The 25,022-nt window shown below is 39.7% G+C and overlaps 1 protein-coding gene across 2 annotated transcripts in view; it reads left to right on the top strand.

Moving 5' to 3' along the window:
* Positions 1-25,022, top strand: part of astn2 (astrotactin 2) — a 491,396-nt gene that overhangs the window by 144,612 nt on the left and 321,762 nt on the right. The gene's annotated exons all lie outside the window — the stretch shown is intronic.

Raw genomic sequence — 25,022 nt, 5'->3', positions numbered from 1 at the left:
TTTTGATGAAGTAATTATACTGTATTGCACTTCAACTAACTGTCTTTATGGCTAATGCCGGATAGGAATTCCCTTAAGTTATCTTGTGGTGTAGCAGCTAAATCAGTTACTGTGTCTTTTAGCAGTCCAGTGGCCATTTGGTGCTGTATGGCAATGAGGAGCTTTGTATTATCCCTGTTATCACCAGACTAGATGCCACACATAGGCATCTTTGATCAAAAACAACACCATGCAGGGTTACCACTTTAGTTTGCACGACTGCTCATTCCCAGTGTGACGTGATAGCGCGAGGAGTTTTAATTCATAAGGCGGCGGTAAATGACATCAGATTGACTGATGAGTTTCACTTTCTCTTTATTGTTACATTATTCTGGAGCAGATCTTCAGGGATTGTAGTTTCCCTCAGTTCACTGTTCTTTTCTCACCCCTCACTATCCTGCCTCATTCTGATCGACTCTCCCTCTGGTCGTGACTCCTGCTCCTCGCTCCTCTCCTCTGCGATCACTCTCCAGTTTTCTCCTCCTCAGTATCATTTTCCCTCCCAAATTCGTTTCATGTTTTGTTCTAATGCTCCTGTGCTCTCGCCTCTGTTTATCCTTTATCTCTCCTGGAGCTCTCATTTGCATCTAATTTCCACCGTCGTCCTCATCTCCCTCCTTCCACATCCATTTTACCCATCATCTACCCATCTTCCATTTCCTCCTTCATCTTTTCTCTTCAATTGGAGCTTGAAAATTCTCCACAATTCTCTCTCTCTCCATCCATCTTCCCATTCCTCTTCCCTCTCTTCTCAGACACCCCCATCTCCTTCTCCTTCTCTGTCAAACCTCTTACTTTTTTTCTCCTCTACCTGTCATGTACTTGGAAGCAGGGCTGTCAGGGCTTTGCTATCCCAGAGAGCTAGTCTGGACCCCTCCTATTCAAACAATGGCAAATTTAATAAATCACAGAGGGAAAATGGGCTGGGGTGAATTCCTATTTCCTCTCCATTTATTTCCTGTACTCGCTTCTTCTCAAAGCAAGGAGGTGAAGAGGAGAAAAGAAGGAGATAGAGGCGGAAAGAGAGGAGTATGAGCCAAAAAAGAGAGGAAGTGTAAGAACTAAAGAAATCTGAGGGAATTTAATTTCTTGGGCTCACAGCCTCTCTCCTTCCTGCAGTAAAGCAGCAGGGATTTTTAGGGTTTTAAGATTAACACAAACGTTCCCCTTGTTTCCCTTGTGACTACATCTGCCACTGCGAATTTGAATTTTTTTTTTTTTTTTTTAATTAATCCAATTTTTTTTAAATTGGATCCTCGGAGTAGCGATTCTCCCACTATATTTTTTTTGCTGACAAAACAAATGTTGCCCTCATTGGGGCTGGCCATTATCTGTTCAAATATACTGTTAAGGTATAGGCATCAGGTACAGCTATCAATACCTACAAGCAATACTCAATATCTATTTATTATATACTTACTTAATATTAGTAGTAATTGTAATTCATTCATTCAGCTACATTATTCTCCTTCATATTATATGATTATGATCATTGTCATCATCATCATCATCATCATCATTTATTATTATTATTATTATTATTATTATTATTATTATTATTGGTGGTGGTAGTAGTAGTAGTAGTGATATTTTCATTGTTTTTGATGTTCAATGATTCATTCTAAAAAGTAATACTGCTGTTGAATGAACTGAAATGTTTAGGAGCTGGTATTTACTCAGAGGTTTGATATAACGGACATAAAGGATTTCTTTTGTCCCCCACCACAAGGCTGCTGGGGTGATTCAGGTCATTACATTAAGATCTGGCAATTTTAAAGAAGATTGCAAAGGAGTGAATGAAGGCAACTAAGCTGCGAGAGGGGATTTGGCAAGCTTAACTATTAATTCAAGTCCAGTGTCTAGAATACAGATGAGTTGATGTTACCTTGAATGCCTCCACAGCATATTAAGTCAGAAACAACTAACTGAAAAATTCGATAAGAATCAATGATAAAAAAAAAAAAAAAAATGTTCACAACAAACTTTGTTATCAGTTCATTGCTTGTAACTTGAAGCAGTGTACACGCTGGAGGGCCGAGCTTGTTACTGGGTTAACCAGAGCATTTGAGTGAAGAGGAAGGAGTTGCATTCAGCATTTTGCTCACGTGTGCATTCTCACTCCAACCACTCCCTGCCCAAGCCTCCTCTCCACTCCAGCTTGGATTAATTGTGTGTGACATAAACTGCTTGAATCAGGTAGTAATCAAGTAGTGGTGGCCTATTTTTGATAATAACATTTGTTAGTTATGGATCTTATGTGGATGCATCAAGCCAAAGGCAGCGCAGGTGTGCGAGGACACCAAGGTGTAACTGTTTTTTACTGATTAAGCAAAAATAAACAATGACATCTGTCGAATAGGGCAGGACAAACCCAAACTGAGCAGACTGCACACTTGTGCCTGAGGAGAAAACAACATGCAGTAAATTATGTCTGGATTCGGTGAAGTAGCGCGTTCTAGATGGGGCGTAACACAGCAGCCTGAGCAGAACGGAGTAGGAACTCATAAAATGTACTTCTACTATACATGAAATTATGTCTGCTGCTCTCTGCTCGTATCTTTGGGGCTAACTATGGTATTATCGTCATAATGACTCATGAAATAAAATGGAATTTGCAGCAAAAGGCATTATTCAGTTGAACTTTTAAATTAATCGCACTGTTGTTTTTATGGTACAACAAACTGAATGACCAAGCAGCAGAATAAAAACCTTATGTCCTTGATATTATTCCTGAAAAACCTTTTAAAGAGCTGTTACTGATTGTAGAGCTGCTCCTGATTTTGGATTGCTGTGATTATTAATCAGTCACTCACCTCCAGTTGGGCTCCCTCAGCCATCAAAAAAAGCTAATAAAAAACACCAGCGAATCTTGGCCCTGAAGTCAGTCTCTAACCTGCCATTTATGTGTGAACTACTAGACACAGATAGCCTCCAGGTTTTCAGTCATTTCAATCCACTGAAACTGCTTTTACTGCGGTAGTTAGAGGAAGTGATTGCTGCTGAATCTGATCTGACATCTCTGTTGTTGTTGCTTGATCTCAATGCACCATTTAACATTATAGATCACGGCGTACTTGTAAACTATGAGGCCATATTAGCATTCAGGACTCAGAAGTCTTGTTGCTGCAGTCATTTATTGGATAGAACACTACAAGCACTCCATAACAACATCTAAACATACCCCAGTGAGGTTTGGTGTGCCTCTTAAGATAAATCATATGTAAATATAGTTTTAATTATCACTTTATGCTGATGACACACAGGTGTATGTGTCTGTGAAGCCTGACAACTAGGGGATGTGCCGGATTGTCAGAAAGTGTGTTGATGATGACACTTGATGTGTTTTATTCAACCTGACTGGTAGACTATAGACCCAGTGCAGACCCAGTATGGCTGATAGTAATAATCTATGGCTGCCTGTCTACCTTTAAGATCAATGGCCTGTAGAATAGACTAAAGCTCACTTAAACACATAACAAAAAAGGCAGAAGCAGGTATAATGTGACAAGCTTCTTACATACTGAGGCATTGTCTGTGTGCTCAGGGTTTACTGCTCTGTTCCTCCGGTGCACCACTAAGCACAGCAGTAAGCATTTATTTTGCCCTACTTAAAACTGAATGCACATCTCATTTAAATTGAGGCAAAAAACGACACTTTCATGTTACAACCAAACTTGGTTGTCCTATTGGCTAGTCCAACAGCAGCTATCATGATGCAGGTCACCCTGTGATTCTTGTTTTATTGTTGTTTTAATCATTTTGTTTATATAACCCCTATGTGTATGTAGTAAAAGTTTTATGTGATTTAATTACTTCTTTATTAGTATATTTTATGAATACATGTTTACCAATGACTTGATAATCTTGCCTTTTAATGCGAAGGGGAAATGCTAAATTCTGGTTTACAGTTTAAAGGTTTACAATTTAAAGAGGTGTGTTCAACTAATAACTTGGCTCAAAGTAAAATTATACAGTTACAAATAAATGTTGAAACTAGTCGCAAACACTGTGTCTGGTGAATAACAATATCACCCACCCTTTCTCTCTCTCAGTGTATCTGCATGATTTACTGTATTTGGTATGAGGCAAGGCCATTAAACTTCACACAACTGGATAATCAAGGATTTTTTTTTTTTTTTTTTTTTTAACCCATTGCGTTTTTTTAACCTATTGAGTTAATATTTGCTGCACTGCACTTTCTGTTTTTTTGCACTTCTGGTTAGATGCTAAACTGCATTTCATTGTCTTAGTACTTGTACTTTGTGCAATGACAATAAAGTTGAATCTTAATAATCTAATAAAAGTAAGATAAGCTTTTAGGCTTTACCAGAAGATATAATTGTGTGTCATCTGCGTGACAATGGATAGAAATGTTATATTTGTTCACAAATAATAAGCACTTATTAGATCTTATTAAAAGTACTGTGGAAAAAGTCATCTTGGGTAAAGGCACATTTAAATAATATTCCACTGGATTTGCTATCTAGCCACATGCTTTACAGGAAGATATTTAACTCAACTAACTATTATTGGTTTTCTAATCACAAGTTAATTCAAATGCTTAATAGCTGTGACAAGACACTAATGTGGACTGATCATTGCACGATCCAATTATCAAACTAAACTTGAAGTATTGAAAGTTGTCACTCGGTGTCTTGCCATCTCTGTTGCTGGGAAACAGAGATTTAGTAAGCATCCTGTTTTCTGCTCACCAACAAGCTCTCGTGAAATACAGTGTAAACTTTACTGAACTTAGCCCTAAACTTAGCAAACTGTTTCGTTAGTCATCTCATGTCATACCTGGAGGTGTTTTAAATACATATTAGCATGACCTGTCACCCGTCCTTCTGCTGTTTTGCCTGGCTAGCGGTGCTTGCCTGTCACCTCAGTGGACCCTGAATAAGGACACAGAGTGCATGTCCTTCACAAAGCAAATGGCCGCATATCCCACAACTCTGGTTCTGTATGAGTGCATCCTTCACTGATGAGATCCCAGGGGAGAGCTGCAGAGAGTCAGAGATGGTGAAAGACGCGGAGCAGGGGGAAGCAGGGACTCGGATGGGGTTTGGAGTGGCCTCTTGTGCTGTTCACCTGTTTCATACTTAAAATCCACATTGTGAGAAGGCTATTTTAGATTGGGATGTTGCATACGCACTCAAAGAACTTGCATTAAATACATTGAGAGTGAGTTGTAGATAACTTATGAGCCTTTTCCTCCTGGTTGCCGCTTGTTGCAAGTGCACATCTTGGTGAGAGAGTGCATGTTAGAGAGAGAGAGCAAGACTATGTTACCCCATTGTGCTCGCTGCCTCAGTTCAAACCTTCGGTAGAGAGAGGTTTATCTACTGATATCCCCTCCTCTCTGGTGAGGAATAAGCTACAACACACACACATACACACACTCACACACACAGGAGAGTGGGCTGTGTGTCTTTGTCACATTCTTCCTCATTCGATTCCAATCGGGAAGTGAATGAGGACGAATGCGGAGACACAATGCCAGCTGCTGTGAATGTCACACAGCTGGCGACAATGATGCATTCATGGACCTCACCATTGGCTCGGTCCTTTCCATGTCAGACCACCCTGGGCCAAATTCCCTTTTATGGAGGGTTTAGCAGTGGAGAGGGCCGAGGTGGGTTTTCACAGCTTCCTCCTTCCTTCCATCACTCTACAGCTGGTCAGCAAGTAGACATGACTGAGACAGGCTGGAGGTTTTTGGGACAGGTGTGGGAGGAGATAGGTGAGAGTGAGGGGATTTATATTGTGTGGTCTGTTACAACAAAATGTTCTGAAAAAATAAAATATTCTTAACAAATATCAGTGTTGAAACTGAAAAGTACAGACTTTTTTTTTTAAACAGCTATAATTACATTTTTGTTATTACAGAGAAAGCACTGAAAAAAGTAACTGTTGGGTGCTGGTGCTGAAATCCAGTAGTTCCAGTCCTGGTACCAGAACCGGTAACAATACTGATTCAAATGTGAAAGGTACCCAACCCTAGGGCATTAATCATCATGAAAATTAATAGCTGCCAAAAACAGATTTACTACACTGAAGATGTGTGCATGTTTGTCTGAACAGGGCACAATACACGCTCTCAAGAGGAGTGAGACAGTAAATGTTCAAATGTTCACCCTTCAAAGAAAAGGTTTTTGATATACATATAAAAGAGAGCGAGAGAGGGAGCGAGAGAGCGTGAGTGTGTGTGATTATAGTATATCTATATAGCCTACTGCTGGCATATATCAAGCAGTATGCTTGGTGGCTACAGCTGAATAGGAGTTCCTATAATAAGCACCCCACCTGCACTGATCTGGATTTCCCCCACAATTTCCTTGGCTGGCCTCATCCTTCTCAAAGCGCCAGCCACAGCTTAGAGTGATTACAGTGCATGTTCCCACATCGAGTTTATATTTGGAGAAAGCTAGGATGCCTTTAGTGTACTGTTCAACATGTAATGGTATAGAGAGTCATCTTGTCAGTGATTACATTTGAATGCATGATGCTGTCTTTTTAATGGCTGTAGCATGGTTGAAGAGCCTGTGACAAATTTCTCACCTTGTGGGTCAATAAAGTTAATCTTGATCTTGATATTGTTTGTATGTGACCAAGGGAAATGAGTTATTGTTACAGGACCAGGTGCAACCTGTGATGCAGACAATGTTCCCATATTATGTACTATTATGAACAGTGGGAAGCATTCAAAAAAACTCTCATCATTTTCATGTCACTAGATGTAAATATCACTGAACCTCTATGCGATGTTCTGGAGCGCAGAATGCAAAAGTACATTTCATCTACACATACTGTTATCTGTGGGTATTAGGGATGTCACGAGAGCCGATACTTCAGTACTAAGTTGATGTCAATAGTCCAAAAATACGACAGTACCTGCTTTTCTACAGCACTGTAGGTACTGGATGTATTTATTTAGATTTAACCTTCAGCGGCATGTCCTTCCAGAACTGACAGGGGCAGTATACATATGATTTACAATTGTTCAAGTGTGTACTGAAGAAGAGACAAACACATGTGAAAGGTGGAGCAGCAGCTCTGCCTCAACCTGTCCAAAAGAAAGACAGCAAGGGTCGTGTATGGAGGGATTTCACATTCAAGGCGGATGCTCAGGGGATAATAATAAATTCTCAAAACAAAATTTGCAAACAGTGCCATTGAAGTTTCCAGACGAAGAGAGGAAACACTTCCAACTTAGTGAAGCACCTCAAAAACAGGCATCCCAATTTATTCAAATAATTCAAGCTGAGTGACTTTCTATTCATGTTAAGTAAGAAGTGATCCCAAGTGGGATCATGTTTTCCTTATCCTGAAATAAACAATATCTTATTTTAATTTGAGAATATATATATTCTCTTATATATATATTCTCATGTATAAGCCTGCTTATTATTTCCATATTTCTCTCATGTCTCTGCTGGATACTGCAATTGAAATTCTGTGCAATCTAAAAGGTTATTTAAGCACAGTTGGTTTGTTGTTTGTTTTAAATTCTTGAAGGCTTAACTACTTGAATGTTCAACAGATTTTAATAAAGGAGTGTATGAAGTTTTTTTTTTTCCCTTTTTTTCCTTTTTTTTTCTTCCTGTGTTATCAAAACGGGTATTGAGAATCGTGAGGTATCGACTGCTGAATTTCTGGTATCATGACAGCCCTAGTAGGTATCCGTTTTTCTGCATCTGCTCCAGTGAGGGAGAAAAGTCAATTAGGGACTGACATCAAGCATTTCTGTTCAAGTGATATTAATTGCAGTGGCTTGAGGGTGCCATCTCTGCAGTCAGTGAAAAGAGTGGTAGCAGAAACAAATTTGTGCTCATTTACACACCCATGATTTAATGCCAGTCTTAACAAATAATTGCCTTAATCATGGAAACTTACAGCCAGTCATTGAGATTTTTTTGGCTTTGGCTTTGGCTTTGGCTTTGGCTTTATCAAGACTCTCTCTCTCTTTTTCTCTCTCCCTGTGTGTGTAGGAAAGACAGAATTCAGAGATAGAAACAGAAAACAGAGAAGGATGGGCAAATCTTCGTGACAACCAAAAGAGACAAATGACATTTGTTTGAAGGAGACTGCCTGTAGGCACTTCTGGTTGGAACAGTATCTCTTCTTTCCTCGATATAGAACAAAGGAAGAGAGATAAAGACAGTGCCAAGGGGCCATGAAATATGTATGGATCCAGTTAACCTCACTCATGCTGTCAGAGACTCTCCTCAGTCATGGCAGGTCAAGGCTTAAGTGGTGCCTGCCCGAGCCCCCCCTGTTTGTTTGCTGAGCCCAAGCCCCTGGATTAGCCTAGCACTACCCTGAAGACCCACTGGGAATTGAGCACATTTAGCCATTTTACCCAAGCCTAGCCTAGCTGAGCTGTCTGTATACTGCAGGATCTTTTAAATGGTACCATTTATACCAGCTGTAGTGGAATCACTGGACAGGTGGAAGTCCCACAGGGGTTTAAAACATGACCCAACCCCCGATCACTGGTAAGTGCTCATGGGAAAGTAGCTGATGTACACACTCACTCTCTCTAGTACTCACAAGGAGTTGCTCATACATTATGCTCTATTTAACAGTGATTGCACTTACATTTGAAGGCTACACACTGTAGCATTCAAATATATGATTTCTTTGTCCAAGGGCATTCAGTATGGCACATTATGGAACTTTTATCTCCCACAGCCAGACATTTATTTTAGAAGAGAATTTCTTTTCTTTCTTAATCATTTTTCTCATTTTCAAGATATCCACAAACTGTGCCATATAGTTAATGTAGAGCTCAGTGGTCAATGGATGGTGATTCACCATAATTACGTTATGATGATGAAGTTGCATGATATGATTCAAATCTGAAGATAACATTATTTTTCTGGGCATCAAGGCACTCTTTATGAATCAAAATATAATCTCAACATCACACATACGGCCATTAAAAGTAATAATAAAGGCTCATAAGTAATAATCTTGATGCCTGGTGTCAGTATTTAGAAAAATAGATGTTAATTGCCTCAAAAAGTTTTAATTGTAGTTTGATTTGCCATTGTCTGTCAGTAACAATGTAATTTCTGAGTTGCGGAGCTGCCTGTTTCAAGACAGCCTGATCACTTGTCCCCATTATGCTGCTGTTGATGAGACTGAATTATTTGGTGTGATGTTGTGACGACATGCAAGCCTCAGTTTAAGTGTGCATTCAGTATCAGAGCAGTATAGTTGTAGTGTAGGAAAATATAATTCAGCAGTGGGGAGGGTGGTTCTTGGACACTAAAACTCAGTGATAAGCCTCAGGGCTTATCAGTTCAATAAAACAAAAGCTTTTTTGTGCTTCCCTACCTCTCTTCTCTCCATCCTTTCCCTCTGGACATCTGTCATATCGTCCCGCTTCATCTTCCCCTTTCTTTTCTGTCTCGTCTTGGGGGCCTCTCATCTCTTTCCCTCTCGTTCCTCCTTTTCCTTCTCTTCATTAGGACTTCATTCTTTTAACCCTTTTTCTTCTCTTTCCTTGTCTTCATTACAGCTTCACGCCTCACTTTCTCCCAACATGGTCTCGCAAAATCTTTTGAAATGAGCACTAAGTCTGAAAGGCAGACTGTGTGCTGCAGACACTTATTATACGGTTCTATTCCTCCACAATGAATGGGACGATATGACTGTAGCACAAACTGAACATGCTGTTTTCTTGTTCTTCACATAAAAAGCATAGCCAACGGTTCTTTTTAGGCAAATTAAACAACTTTTTATAAAGTTACAATTAGGGTTAGGCGAAGTTAAAGGTTAAAGTTAATGAGCAAGTAGGCTACACCATATTAAGTTCATGGTTAGGGTCAAGCAACTCATGCAATTTGGAAATGTGTAGGGAAAGGCTTTCATCATGGTTACATTAGAAATATGCTAGCACAAAAGTTTACTCCCAGTACAAAGTAAGTGTTTACACCCTTCCAACACCTTGACCTTTTTTCAATGTCAGTTTTCCCTCCTTCATGAAATTGTTTTGTGGAAAAATCTACCTCCCTGACATTGTGTGCACAAATATTTGCATTTTAAGTCATTGTGTTCATTACATAAGATTTCAGGAGTTTTGGCTGCTTCATCTTTTCTCCTCTTCATTAGGACCTCATCTTGTATTTCTACTAATATGTTCTCTCAGCAAAATCATTGAGTCATGCTCAAAGCAGTTATGGTCCGAACAGTTTAGCTGATTATGATTTTTTTTTTTTTTTTTTTTTTTTTTTACTACCTGCTTTACTAAACTAACTAGTTTTAAATAAATCCCAAAATAATTTTCACAAACACAGTGCTTTCCTATCTGAATCCTATATTGTGTTTCTGGTGCATTTGACAATGTGCTTTGCTATTCCACAGGTAACTAGCCAAAAGTGAATCCATTGTCATCACTGGCAGATATTCTCAGCACACACGGCGGCGTTTAATAGGAAAAGAAAATTCACTTATCTAAAACAGAAGCGTTAGCTGTCAGGTTTCAATGTCAGCCCCCAGAAATACATCGGCAAGGGCTTCTTTGTAGACTTGCCGCAATGTTAAGCAAACATACAGGGAGAAACCCAGCATAGAGGAGAGATAACACACTTCTGTCTGCCATTAAAATTCATTGTAGGCGCACTGTCATATCCTGCAGCTGTTCTCTGTTTGCATCATGTACGGTGAGTTTACCAGAAGTAAAACAGAAGTACACCCTAAAACAGCAAAACTTCACCAGAAAGACAATGGAAGTTACCGATCACTGTTTGGTGTTTTACGGTAGAAACATCTTCCTTTTTTTTTTTTTGGTCAATTAAATAGCTTCTACTTGGCAAATTTATCGTAGATTGGGATGAACTGTTATGTGATTGGTTGAAAGACATGCCAGTCCTATCTGGTCAATAATATGATTATCGAAGAAGCAAAACAAAAAACATAAAAAACAAATAAGGAAACTTACAGTAGATCATTAGCATAATATTATTAGCATAGCATCTGTAGTGCAGATAAACAGTGAAGTAGAGAGAGAGAGAGCAAGAAAAGGGAAAAATCACTTTTTTTCATTTTAATTGGGATCGTCGCAGTAATGAGGAGGTTTTGGAGTTCTGTGAAGACGAGTTGGAGAACTTTGATCAAAAGTTGAACAGTGGTTTTCAAAGTGAGGTCCAGGGGCCCCCCAGGGGTCCTTGTGGAGCTTCCGGGAGGTCCTCAGCAAAATGACGACTATTTCACTTTCACAGTACTTTAATTCACTAGAAACCGCAGAAAATATATATCAGGGAACATTTTCTTCTTTCTGGGTTAATCTCACCACAATTAGTCAGTGTTCAGATATGACACTGAAACACTTTAACCCTTTGAAAGCTGAGAAAATTCACTTTAAGTTCTTTCAAAAACACTGGGGAAACAGCAAATAGCAAAATAGTGAAAGCCTGAGGGCCTTTCACAAGCATTTCATACTGAACATAAACCAAAATATCTCTTCATATAAGGTTTCCACAGGGCAAAATCATTTCAAATGGGGGTCTCTAACTTATTGAAAGTCAACCTGGTGGTCCAGCACATGAAAAAGTTTGCAACCCCCTGCTCTAGAGCTCTGTGACAATGTGTGAGTTAAGCTATCCCAGTACCTCCCTCTCCTCTGGTGTTCCACCGTTAAAGATACCAACAAAACTATCCTTGATTCTGATTACAGCCCAATCTCAAATCCTTCCATCCTGTCTGAAGTTTTGGGGAGAATAGCAGCTGATTTTTAGACACAATATATACTAATGGCAGAATGGTCACACTCTCAGCTAGAGAGTGGTGCCATTTCTAACACAAACATGAACAGACACAGATATAGACAGGCAGCTTTCTATCTCCCCATATGGCCCTTAGTGACAACTGTTATTACTTTGAATACTACTGGTGCTAGTGCTCCTACAAATAGTGAAAGAGGAGGAGAGGGAGCACTTGGGTGCCATCTTTGAAACGCTCCCAGGCAGCAAGATTGCAACAAACAAGACCAAAACTCTACCTTTTTGAGTAGAGAGCTGTCTGTATGAAATGTTCTGACATAGGTATTATCATTTACATTTCATATTTAGGGACACTGTGATAATTTATATAACACTATGTTAAATTTATTCTGAAGCACATTAATATCACAGAAAAAAAAAAAAAAACATTTTTCCCCTGGCTGAGGCTTGTGCACATGTGCTATCAGCAGCCTCAAAAATGACTTTCTGCTTTGCGGCTGCCCTTGTCATTTCCATAGTAATTGTAAAGAGTCATGTCAGGCATGTAGTTGAGACAGATTATTTAAAAAAAAATGCATTACATTTTAAACCTGCATCAATTACACCCACACAATATCTCTTTGGTGGTGCCACCATCCTTAAGGCCTTTGCACACCAAGGGCCCTATCTTGTGCCACCCGCTATCCGCTGCCACTACCCGCTACCCGCAAATTGCGGATTTAGGAACTTCTGCTATCCCTAAACGGTATCTTGCACCACCCGCTATCCGTTATGCCGACTCCGTCATTTGCGCCTGGAGGTGTGTCCGTTGGCGTGTTTCATGCGCTATCCCTAAAGTTGCTATCTTGCGCACACACTTAGGGATAGCGGATAGATATCGCTATTTAAATATCGCTATTTGGGCTGTTACGAGAGCGCGTCCAGGCGGCTTCAATGCGCGCCCCGACGGAGCCTCGCCACGCACACGGTCGGACTGATACCGGGACGCAGCCGGAATGGACTGAGTATATTACTCATATAGACTGTTTAGAGGAAAGATTGTTTTAATTGGACACTTATGCCAGCACGTTTTATTGTTTTATCATAAGCCAGCAGCTGTGCTATATTTTTATTTTTAATATTTTATTTGCCCAATCTACCTTGTCAATAAATTAGTTTACACATAGTTCCACCTCTGCCTCTTGTGCGTGTGTGGTGTGGCCCGGGGATTTTACTCAATCAGTACAACCTTGTGACACGTCCACTTGGACACTTTTTTTTTTTTTTTTTTTTTTTTAATTCGTCATCCAATAAGAAGCAGTGTGCATGGAAACCTTGCACACTGAGTCTGATGCGTTTAATTATCCTATTTGTTGCAAAATTTGCAATATGAAACAAAAAGAAAACATTGGTTCCATCCAGTCCTGAGAAGGCATCAGGAGCAGCAACGATGCTGACAGTTGATCCAAATGGTGCCATCGGAGAAGTGCACACCAGGTGATCACCCCGTGAAATTGAATGGGCTCATTTCAATTTTGATGGTCAGCCTTTCAGCTGGATGTGTAGATCTTCAGGGCGCAGCCTCAAAATGCTGCAACATACAGACCAGATCCCGGTCAGCAGCTGTCCTGGGATCAGTCTGTTTATCATACGTTTCTGCAGAGCTGATAGTCGCAGTGTTTCAGTGCTGTGCTGGAGATCCACATAGATCTGGTCGTGAAAGTTTGTGCACGCAGTGTTTACACACTCTTGGAAGTCTATTCAATTGTTCCATCAATTTATTTAGCTTGCTGTGAAAAAACTCAGAAAACCTAACCTGTTCTGAAAACTCTTGATGACCAATGAAAGTGTCGGAGTTGGTGTGTAAACGTGATTGACACAACATGAGGTCGTATTTATTTTTGAATGTGCGACAGTTTCAGATGAAAAATACAGACTTGGTGTGCAAAGGCCTTTCAGGTTTCCCTGTAGTAAATTGATGGAGTGCCATGTCTCCTCCTATTTTAAAAAAGTCTCTGGTCAAATTACCACTGAGACTACTACAGTTACCTCAGGGACCACAATGCACTCGTGCTGCCACCTTGCAACATTCAGTTGATTGTAAAATCATGCCACAGTAATCAAGTCAGCTTGAAAAATGTTGAAAATCACATTATATTAAAAAGACCTATCAAAACACATAATGATATGTTGAGATTTTGAGGAAATTACAGGTCTTTGAAGTTACCACTGTATTACAATAACAACTAGGACTATAATTTGTGTCCTCATTTCTCAGCATCAGTGTTTTTCCTTCAGTTTCAAGTCATCATCCCTGTGTTAGGCGCCCAAATGTGGGCATGTATGACTTTGAGACATTTTCTTTCACTGTCAGTTTGACTACCCAGAGCATAGACCATACACCATCCTGCTGTAAAGTATTTTGAATGTATCATTCAGAAAATGTCAGGCTGAAACATGTTTATCTCTTTGTCGGCTGTTTTGTATCAGCTGTGTTCCAACATATTCTTTAGAGCAGAGCTGTGGACTTCTGTTACATAACTCAGACTCAAGTCACACTTGAAGTACCAATTTGAAGACTTTAGATTTGACTTGACTAAATAAAGACTTGGAATCCAACTTTAACTTGAATACCAATGACTTCACTGGGACTTAAGCCTTTTTAGTTGAATGACTTGATACCATCCCCAAGCCTAAAGATTTGCTATTCGTAAAGTGTGCAGCGAATCAACTCTTCATTTGCCTGTTAACAGATCTACTCTGAACCAACCGGACAGCAGCCAATCTAAGATGCTTGAGAAAAAGTTGCATTTGGCAGCGTAGGGCACATAGTGCTAAGAAATGGCGAATGGCAAGTCATGACAGCAAAGGTCATTGCCGTTGGATACAGAGTACACGTTCAATAAAAAATGAACTGCAATATGAAAAATGTAACATGCAACATTTAAGATTGTGTTTTGATAGTGACAGTGTAGGGAGACAGGAAAGGCAGAGGAGAGGGGATTACATGCAACAAAGTGCACGATTCCTAATCACACCCAGGCTGCTGCCATAAGGATGTAGCCTTGAGCCGCACTCTACCAGGTGAGCCACTGGGGTGCAAGATGCAACAATTTTGAACTTTGACATTTGAGGCCACACAAATAACGGTAAGTTCAAGCCAAGGTTAATAACGTACTTAAACTAGACTTTTAATTAACTAGCCCATTGTGTGAGCTGAGTAATGTTAACACTAGTAATGGTAATTCAATAAGTGAGCCCTCAACACAATGGTATTGTGATTATTGTGATCACTGCACAAATGTGATCATTTGGTAACTTAAGCCTAAAATTTGTTTTGTAAAATCAATAAACAGTGGTTTTGTTCGTGGCATTGCCATGCTACTGTGTAATGATGTGAAAGCCCTGTAGCACAGCCTGCTGTTTTTCCTGAAGTACTGACGTACTGACATAACTGTTACAGTCCTTCTTTTTCTCTTCTCTGCCCGCCCTCCCTCCCTCTTCTTGGACGGGTGGGGGGTGGGTGGGTGGGGTGGTGGGGGGTTATGAATTCTGCACGTTTGTGACAGACAGAGAGATGGTGGTTTAAGAAAGAGAAAGCACAAAGTACTCACACTAAGTATGACACCTTAAAACAAAATGCAGATGTCATTTAATTTCAGAATATATTTTTCTAAACTCTAAAACTGTTGAACATTTAAGGTAGTTAGTTAGTGGTTGCCATTATCGATCTTGTGCCATACGCTGAACAGGGTAGACAGAGGTTAAAATAAACTTATATGTGTAAGTGAAAAGACCGTAACCATTACTGTCCTCCTTTTTAAATAGATATGATGTTAAAAGATTATTTTATCAAGCAGCTCTTGCCCAAATGTATTTGGTTGTATGGCTAACCCTGAGTATGAAAATTAATTGGTTTCTAAAAATTTGATTATGTTTTGACAAAAAGTGGATAATTAAATTAGATGTATGAGTAATTTAATATGTTCCATCTATAGCAGTTCATGCAGACTGCAGAGGTGTAAGACATTTTCTGACATCTGTTTTATATGCTTACAGATTTGAAGAAGACTAGATGAACAAAAGCATTTTAAGTGAACTGCCTTGTATCTCAGTTCATGGAGACCCATGGCATGCATTTTTTCAGCATGAATAAGCCACAGCAGAAGGCTGTCACTAAAGCAATACTATCTGACTTGGTCATTGATTACAGCGTGCCCTTGTCAGTTGTGGAAAACCCGAGTTTTTGCCACTTTATGTCAGTGGTTGACAGCGAATGCAGCCCAGTGTGTGGCAGAACATTGACAACAAAAGCAGAGAACCTCAGACAGAGACGTTCAAAACTGAAAACTCAGCTGAGCAACACAGACTGTGTCTCAGTCACAGTGGACATTTGCTCTGACCGAAAGATGAGGGGATTCTCTGATGTCACTGTGCACTGTACAGAGAAAGACAGAGAGAGGATAAAGCTCAAATCCAGTCTGGCTTCAAAGGTACGCACACACAGACAAAAAAAAAAAAAATCCCTGTGAGCAATATGAGGCCATATGTTAGAGGACTACATAATTAGTGACAATAATGCCTGAATGAGAAAAGTACTCACTCAAGATGAAGTCGATGATCACCTTGATGGAAGATGAAGAAACAATCGATTCTGCTATGGCAAAATGGCACTCGCAGTGTTTTGCCTTGGTAGTTCTTCAAATGAGATGATGTCATCTAAAAAAAAACCCTGACCTGTTAAAAAGGCTGGTCACAAAAAATTGTTCATGCTATGAGGGTGGATTCGGCTAAGGAGCTGTTGGACGTCCCAAAGCTGTTTGGAGAAGCAATACGCTTGACATGTGGGGTGAAGGTGGTCACAACCAGTTCACTCTGTCCCTGAACCACAACCTGAAGAAGCTGAAGCCTCAAATCCATTTCCTGAGGTGCCTAGTCAGAAGTCTCCACACCATGTGAAAATTGTCAGGACACAAGATGGAATCACTGCCCCATTTTCAAATCTGATCCACATCACACCAACTGCCTTGGATCAACCCTTTTCTTTGAAGCGGGTGGAGCACCATGTGATGGCCAAGCCTGATGTCAAGACAGGAAGAGGCACCAAGACCGAAAAGTAAATATTATGGAGTTTAATGTATTTTTTCCAACCCATAATTTGGTCTTATTTTTTTCAACAATAATTTTCAGCTTTTTGTTGAAGGTACAATATTTAAGCTTTGCACTTTAACATTTCAATGAAAAAAAGTACTGCATCCACAGGAATCATAAATATGATGAATAAAGGTATTGCTTTTCTTGAAAAAAAAATTTAAACAAATTATTTAATAAAATTTACGGTCCCAAACTTATGTTTTTGTTGTGGTCTGAATTCAAACACAACAATGTTCCCCAAGTGAGGGCACAGACCAATGATCCAATAACATTTATTCATTTGGCTGTTGTCAAGATAGAAATCTTAGGTTGCCAGATCATTTAGTTTTCAGCAATGGCTGTGTGCCCGTCTCAACTAGAGATGCAGGAAACTGCTGTAAAACTTTAAAAACCTCGTTACACCTGTCAAAAACACAAGAACAAGTATGTGATTGGTTTAAAAATGTTCTAGACAGATGTAGAGTTGGCTACTGACAGGTGAGCTAATGTTTGTTGGTGCAGGCTTTAGGTAGCTGATCAATAATGTGAGTAACACTATACTGCTGGTGTTACTTAGCTAATGAACACTATTACCACTTGCTACATTTTGCTACATTTTGATCTGTTTGCAAAACCTTCATTATACATAAAGGGCACTAGAATTAGAAATGACTCTCACCAGAGAGTTTGGTGGCCATTTGATATGCTTAGTTTGTCAGACTAGACAGACAGACTCAATTAGGGGCAGCTCCTTTTTGTCCCACACAGTCAGATTTACCCTTGCTGGATGAGCAAAGCATAGAAAGTACATTTTCATTCACTGAGTCAGTTTGCCCTTTTGCTTGATAGCATATGGTATGAATCAAGCATTATACAGCCAGCGATGATTTGATAGCAAAATATTTAGCTATGGAAATTTGTCCTGTTATGGTTTTGTAAACATTTGCCGATTGGTAACCTTTGGTATAGTTCAGAACTGATGTATTGAACTTGACTGAATTGATGTAGTATTCACTGGTGTAGCTTAGAGTGACTCACTTACAGCAAGTCTGCTCAATTTAGGTATGCCAGTGCCCCAGTTGGGACGATGTGAGACTACTTAACAGATCAAGTCAAAGATAGAGCAGCTGCTTTCTGCAGATGTTGTATTATGTATGGCATTGGTTAGCGAAAGAAACTGCCATCCACTGAATGGGAAAATGAGCTGTGCAGGAAGGGTTGGTGCTGGGTTTGTCTCTATGTGTACAGTCGAACAAGTGAAAACGAGCACCCTGTGTTGGGGTAGCAAAGTTACATATTGTACCTTTAACCCACTGCATAACCAGCACTCTACTAGTAATACTAGCCCCTTTGTTTCTGCTATGCTTTTACATGTTTTGCCAGAAGTGATCCTGCAAGATGTTGAGGAGACTGAGCACGCTGTGATTCGTGTTGATGAGGAAGAACGAGAGAACCATACCCTCGGACAAGAGGAAGGGCTGTTTGCAGCATACTGTATGAGGCAGAAGAAGGATTTTGGGACCACTCCGACAGTACAGCTAAGTCACAACCTTGAAATATTCAAGAGACAGAATGCCCTCTTGTTCTGGGCAATGAACACAAGGACTCTTCCTTCATTGTTCTGAGTGGCAGCGTCTTTGGTCCGTGGAACGTCTTTTTAGCCATGGTGGCATTATACTGCAGCCCATCATGCTCAAATGACAGACTTTTGGCCACCCTTGCCTTTTGTAAATGCAGTGCATCACAGGATCCAGAAATAACAGCACCCTGTGGCTAAATAAAAATGTTCATGCATTGTACCCTCACACAAACACACACACACACACACACACACACATACACACACAATATAGTCTTCCGTGGGATTTGCATGGTTTTTCTAAGACATTCATTCCAGTGTTCAAGTTATAGGCCTGCTTCAAGCTCAGTAGCAGTTTTGATATTATAATAAATGCTAGTTTTCACCCAGCATGTTTATCTGACCATCTTCTAACAAAAGTGTCATGTACAAATTTCCTTCGAGATCCTATTGGTGAAAAACTCGTATTACTTTTAATGCTGCCAAGAATAATGTCATCGGCAAAATTAGACAACAAGTCCTCTGATCTATATGGCTCCATAGGGTGTATGTTCCAACCCTCTAATGTGACCCAGAGGAGCGTTTCCTATGAAATTCATACAGCACAGAGGAGTGTCTCTAATATGAAACAAAGGACCGTTCCTAAGCTCACTAGCTTGCTAGCCACTAAAAATATGTGGTTAAGGTTAGGACAAGGTTATTGATAAGCTAAGGGGCAGGTTTGTTGTAATGGTTAAAGTCAGGAAAAGGTCAGGGTTGAGGTTATGAAACGTTAACTAATGTTAGCTAGCTAATATAAATTAACATTTGCTAATGTTAGGTAGCAAATGTGAGAAATAATGTAATATACCTAAAAACAAACGCTGCTCTAACTTGGATTTTAGCAGGGGCTGGCTGAGTGAAATGCGTGTTGACTGACAATCCACCAACCCACCACCCTTACTATTCAGACTTTGCCTCTCCCTTAATACCACACCACAGTGTTGTTATTTACAGGACTGCTAGAGGTCAAGTGTTTTCTTCAACTATTTAATTGTGCAATAATTATATACCCGCAGAACTGTACAATGATTCAATTGTGAAATATCCCGGTGTATATATGGTGTATATACGTTTACTTTTTATATATTCTCAATTTCTTATGTCTGTATATTGTTGTAATATTATTGTAGACTTAATGCACATATTTTTGCAATGTAAATATTTTTTGTACAATTTTCTAATGCACATGTTGTTATATTTCTTATTTTCCATTCTATTTCTTACATTTTTACTCACCTAGTAGCAGCGACATATACAAGTCAAACAGTCTGTGTTAATTATGCAGTTTACCAGCCTCTGTGATTTATTTAGGACTCAAAACTCAATGTTAGGGACTTGGGACTGTCTGTCTTGACTTTGCATGTGACTTGGGACTTTGAGTGCTTGATTTTGAGTGCAGATATTAATTTTAGGGCTTTGAGCATGTAGTTTAGTTCTCTGCCATTGAAAAATGTGCTGTCATGGATTGTATGCACACACACATACATTGTAACCACAGCAACCAATAGCTTAATTCTACCTGAATACAGTAATCTGACCTGTGATGCTTGCAAATAACAGTGTGGACAGTCAGTCCTAGAGATTGGATTTGAGAAACTTCAAACTTCAGTTTGACCAAAGCTGTAGTGTTGTCAGTTTGTGCAGTGTTGGTTTGCTGTCATCTTAAAATTTATGAAATTTGTTTTTTTTTTCACTCCTTGACTTTTCACCTCCCAAATTTGTACACTATCAAGCTATACAAAGTAGACATTATTTTGTCACATTGGTTTAACACCATGACTGTGGTCAGCTCATGAACTTGACCCATAACTAAGCAGAAAAATGGCCATAACTCATTGATTGTGAGTGCAATCTTAACCCTTGAAAAATATGTTAAAGACCCCCTCCAGATGTATTCTAAATATTTGGTAAAATTATGTAACTACTGAAAATGGCTTGCAAGCACCTCTGTGTCCTAGTCCTCATTGAGTGCGCAAGAATCTAACAAGAGTCTCACCACTCCCAAACTGAGCCTCAGTCAGACTCTGATTTAGAATATGAGCCTACTGTGCGTCAAAGTTTTAACCTTGTTGATGTATATGAATGGTATTTCTTGACATTGCTGTCAGCCTGCAACTGTCACATGAACTATAACAGTAATTACGGGCACTGAAAGTATTGGCATATGTCTGGTCTGTGTTGGCCATTGCTTTGATTTTAACATTTGTTTTGTGTGGGAGATTTATATGAGTCTCAGTTCACCAGGCTGCCTGTGTGCGACGCTGCTTGTTTAGCACACACAGGCATAAAAAAATGTATCTTATTTATTTAATGAAATAAATCATGAAATACACCATATATGCACATCAGTGATTATTTCTGCACTGCAACTCATAGCCAGCTGTGAAGTCTGTCTTGCTATATTTTTCAAAAAAAAAAATGCAAATCATACAACTCTAAATGTGTGCAATCAAAGCCAACAAGTTTTCTAGCTGCAAGTTTAGACAAAAACCTGTCTCAAGCACATATAATCAAAGGCACTAAAATCCAAAGTGGTCACACAACAGTGACTCATCAACTCTGTTAATAAGAGTAGACTTTATCATTGTTCTGCGAGTGGAATAATAGGATAATTTGTTACATTCAGCAGATTTTCTTGTGCAAATATTTGATTGGTTTCCATGGCTATGTCGACACTATTTCGTGCGCACCGTTGTGTAATTTGCTTGAGAAAGTGCATTCAGTTAAACTAGCACCTACTCCAAAGTGGGTAGGTGCATTCTTAGCTCCTCCATCCCTCCCACCATCTCCAATAAGGGATTATTTAGTTTATTAAAACCAACATTTTCTTGAAGTTGAGGCAAGATAAAGATGTCAGTGAGAGACAAATAGCTAGTGACATGAAGAAAATTTCAGGTGACACCCAAGATGACTGGTCAAATGTCCAGCCCTTTGGCTCCTGCCCTGAACCCAGCTGTTGGCTTCATGAATTGTTGACTTTGCGTGTTACATGACGACTCGAAATAAATAGTCATATTGGGAATCAAATGATAAGGTGCTTTACTCTTTCCTACATGTTGATTTTACTAAGAGTTTGTATTTGAGTGAAAGTTGTAACATGTATTATGACAGTTATAGTGATTATTGTTATTGCTCGGGCTGGGCTGGATATGTTTCATGTTGGGTATCATTGGATAGTTATGACTGAGAAACCGCTTATCAGACATCTAATGAATGGGTTGTCTCCCACAGTTTGTTACCTAGCTAAAACAAATGGCGTCTAGTATGACCCACTTCCCACAGGATCTTCAACTAATCGGGGGCCCCTGTGTTCAGGGAAATCATGCCCTCACATGCTAGGCGGAACTGCTCAACGTGCTGCATTGTGTCGACAGAGTAGAATTGCCTTGACCTGTGATGAAGTTCAGTGAGACTCCTCTGCCCTGCTAGAGTGACTGATGAGGGAACCAAGCTAGCTTATCTTTCTTTTTTCTCCTGACCGCAGGAACGACCCTCAATCTTGCAAAAACACATGTCCTGTTGCCTGGTAACCAATGAAACAACTCAGTGCTGCCAGAGCTAGACTGTGAAAATGGTGTAGCATCACAGAGGCGGTTTCCACCACATTATTGTGCAGTGTGGCCTCATTGCCTTGGGCTGCCCTAACTGCTTCCCACAGCCTTGTTCGTCTGGGTACTAGACTGATGGAATGTCAGAAATCCAGCAGTGCTGCTCAGCACAGCTCCAGACCTCAGAAACTGCCTAGACCTGCTTTCATCCTGCCTGGACAGATTGCCAAGCAACTGACCAGTGTACCGTCTCTGCTGACTACTTTGGCTATTGTCTACTGACGCTGTTCAGTAGAGTTATTGTCTGTACAATGCTATAAAGTAGTTAATATGTATGTATTTCACTCGTACTTGCCCCTAACAATAGATATGAGCGAACTGGAAAAATAATTTATAAGCACAGTTTGTGAGTAAAGATTACAAGCATTAATGTCTCAACCAAATCTGTTGTGACTATTAAATGACGGCGTAATGTGAAGTGGTGATGTTACCTCAGATTCACAGTTCAGCAGGTACTTTAACCACCAGTCCGCTAACAGCTTCAAATATCTGGTTGTTTAAAACTATCCGCTTCTCCTTACATGTAGCATTTCCTTTCATAACATAAGCCTCCTGCTGGTTTACCGATGGAAACTTATTGTGAAATAGGAGCCTTTGTATCTAGCAGGCATGGACCGATGTGTGATGTTGGTGGTATATACTTATGTACAGATGTATGTCTCTTACTAAACACACACACACACACACACACACACACACAACTTGTGTGCAGTATGTGTAATTAACTGTTGGGAATGAACTCTGTTACTTGAACATTTCTAACTGTGCTCCTAGCTTTTCCTAGCTTTTTTTTTTTTTTTTTTTTTTTTTTTTAGAGCACATGTACAAGAGAAAAAAGCATAGAACCCTGTTCATGTCAGAATTACTCCATTCAGAGCCCAAGTGTTAGTCTGACTTTTGTTAGTCCTCTCAGAAGTTTTCTGTTATCATTCATTCATGCTGGCTCAGCCACTGATCACATAATATGCTTTTCCCACCTACTTCAGTACTACTGAGTGTTGCTGCCATATTCTCTCACAGGTTTTATAAGTAGTCAGAGCTGTGTGTGATTTCTCTAAGCCAGTCAAAGATTTATTAACATTGCCATAATCCTCTTTTATTTCATATAATCTCTCATATAACCTCTGCACATAGAATATGTATTTGATTTGAATGTACAATAAATTTAATTTTGTATGACGATTGTTTGTCTTTTGTGTGCATTTAATTTCTTTAATCTGTCTATCTGTAGGAAGTGATGCTGAATGACTGCTGTAGTGACTTTTATGTCCCGTTTTCCATTACCTTTCATGGGTTAAAACATGTTAGTATGTGCAAAACCAGCTCATTAAAGCAAATTATATTGCCTTAATGTTGGCTATAACATGGTAAAGGGTTTGGTAATAACCTTTTACCAATAATAAGTGTTTTGCCAGAAAGCTATTTGTTTCAAAAAGACAAAAACAGAAACATTATTAGTTCACCACACAAATTGGTTTCCATTACAAGTGTCATAGTTTTGTTTTGATCTTTTGTGATCCCTGACTCTTGCTCTCCTTTGCTGTCTTGCGCTCTCTGCCTTTCTTCTCTATTTCCTTCCATCTTTCCTCTTTCTCCGCCTTCACCTTCATTCTCTTCATCTCCTTTCTCTGCACAATATTCATTGGCATGCATGATGAACATCCACTGAGAGCAACACATTACCATTATTCATGTCAAGAGTACACCTCAGAGCACGACTGATGGATGAAAAGATGTAGATGATAGGTGGGAGTAGGGGTGGCGGGCGTGATGAATGGCCCTGTCTTTGGTGATGGCTATACTTCTGTGAGTTGGGGGCCAGGTTTGTGTTCAAAGTTCCCGTCTCAGTTGTTCGCTTTTGGCCGCTCTGATGTAGCCTAGCACTGCATTCTAAATAAATAGCCCATGTCTAGACAAATCATCACCCTTCGCCCAGACTCCCAAGGTCTACATATCTCACTCACGCCTATTAACACAAAGCTGCAGACTCTCTGTGTTTTTATGTATCAGTGTGTGTGGACCTTTTTGATCGTTTCAGAGAAAATAAGAGAGAATGTTCCCCTTTCATAATCAGTCTCCAAGGAGGCATAAATGAACCAGAATATGTCTACAGGGGTCATGTGAGTTTCCTCAAGGGTTTGTGATTTTCTGTCAACTGGAAGCAAAGCAGTATAGCTTCCCTCTTCACCCCAAAGGCAGTTGTTTTGGATTGTTTCATCAGGGCTTTAAGATGAAGAGTGAGACTGAGCCATGAGGGGAAGCCTGATTGGCAGGATCCCTGAAGAGATGAGATAATATTGAACTGATGCAAGCACTGCAAGGGAAAAGGCAGAAAAAAAAAAAAAACAGTAGAAGAATAGAAGAAATAACACAATACAATTTTTCAACGTAATAATGGAAATTAGACTGTTTTACTGTGGGTGTATACATAAATTGAATATAACCTAGGGCGGCCAAGTGGTTCAGTTGGCTGAGGTGCAAACTGTGAACTGTGATGGTTCTTGGTGTGAAACCTGTGCAAGGCATTTGTCACATATGAACTCCCCTCATGCCTCAGCCTCTTTTATCTGTATCTACTGTGATTTATAATAATAAATCAAAAAACAATTATAAAAAATAAATTGATAAAAGCGGTTGCTCACTCCTCATATTGATTTTCAGTTAAGCAAACCATGATTTAACTGCACTGTCTGGGGTGATGTGACTAATTTAATAATGAGGCCAGCTCGCTGAACTTGCTTATTTGGGGGCTATGTGTGAGCCAGGTTCATGGTCTCAGGTTTTACAGACACACTACACACACGCACGCACACACACATGCACAGACACGTATACACACTCACATACACTGTGTGAATCTTTGTAAGGCCTTAGTACAAAACGGCTTTCAGCATTTTAAGATACAACAAAGTT

This window comes from Myripristis murdjan, chromosome 12, assembly GCF_902150065.1.
Source record: "Myripristis murdjan chromosome 12, fMyrMur1.1, whole genome shotgun sequence".
In the NCBI taxonomy this organism is placed as follows: domain Eukaryota; kingdom Metazoa; phylum Chordata; class Actinopteri; order Holocentriformes; family Holocentridae; genus Myripristis; species Myripristis murdjan.
The sequence above is the reverse complement of the archived record's forward strand: the minus strand, read 5'-3'. Positions and strand labels throughout refer to the sequence as shown.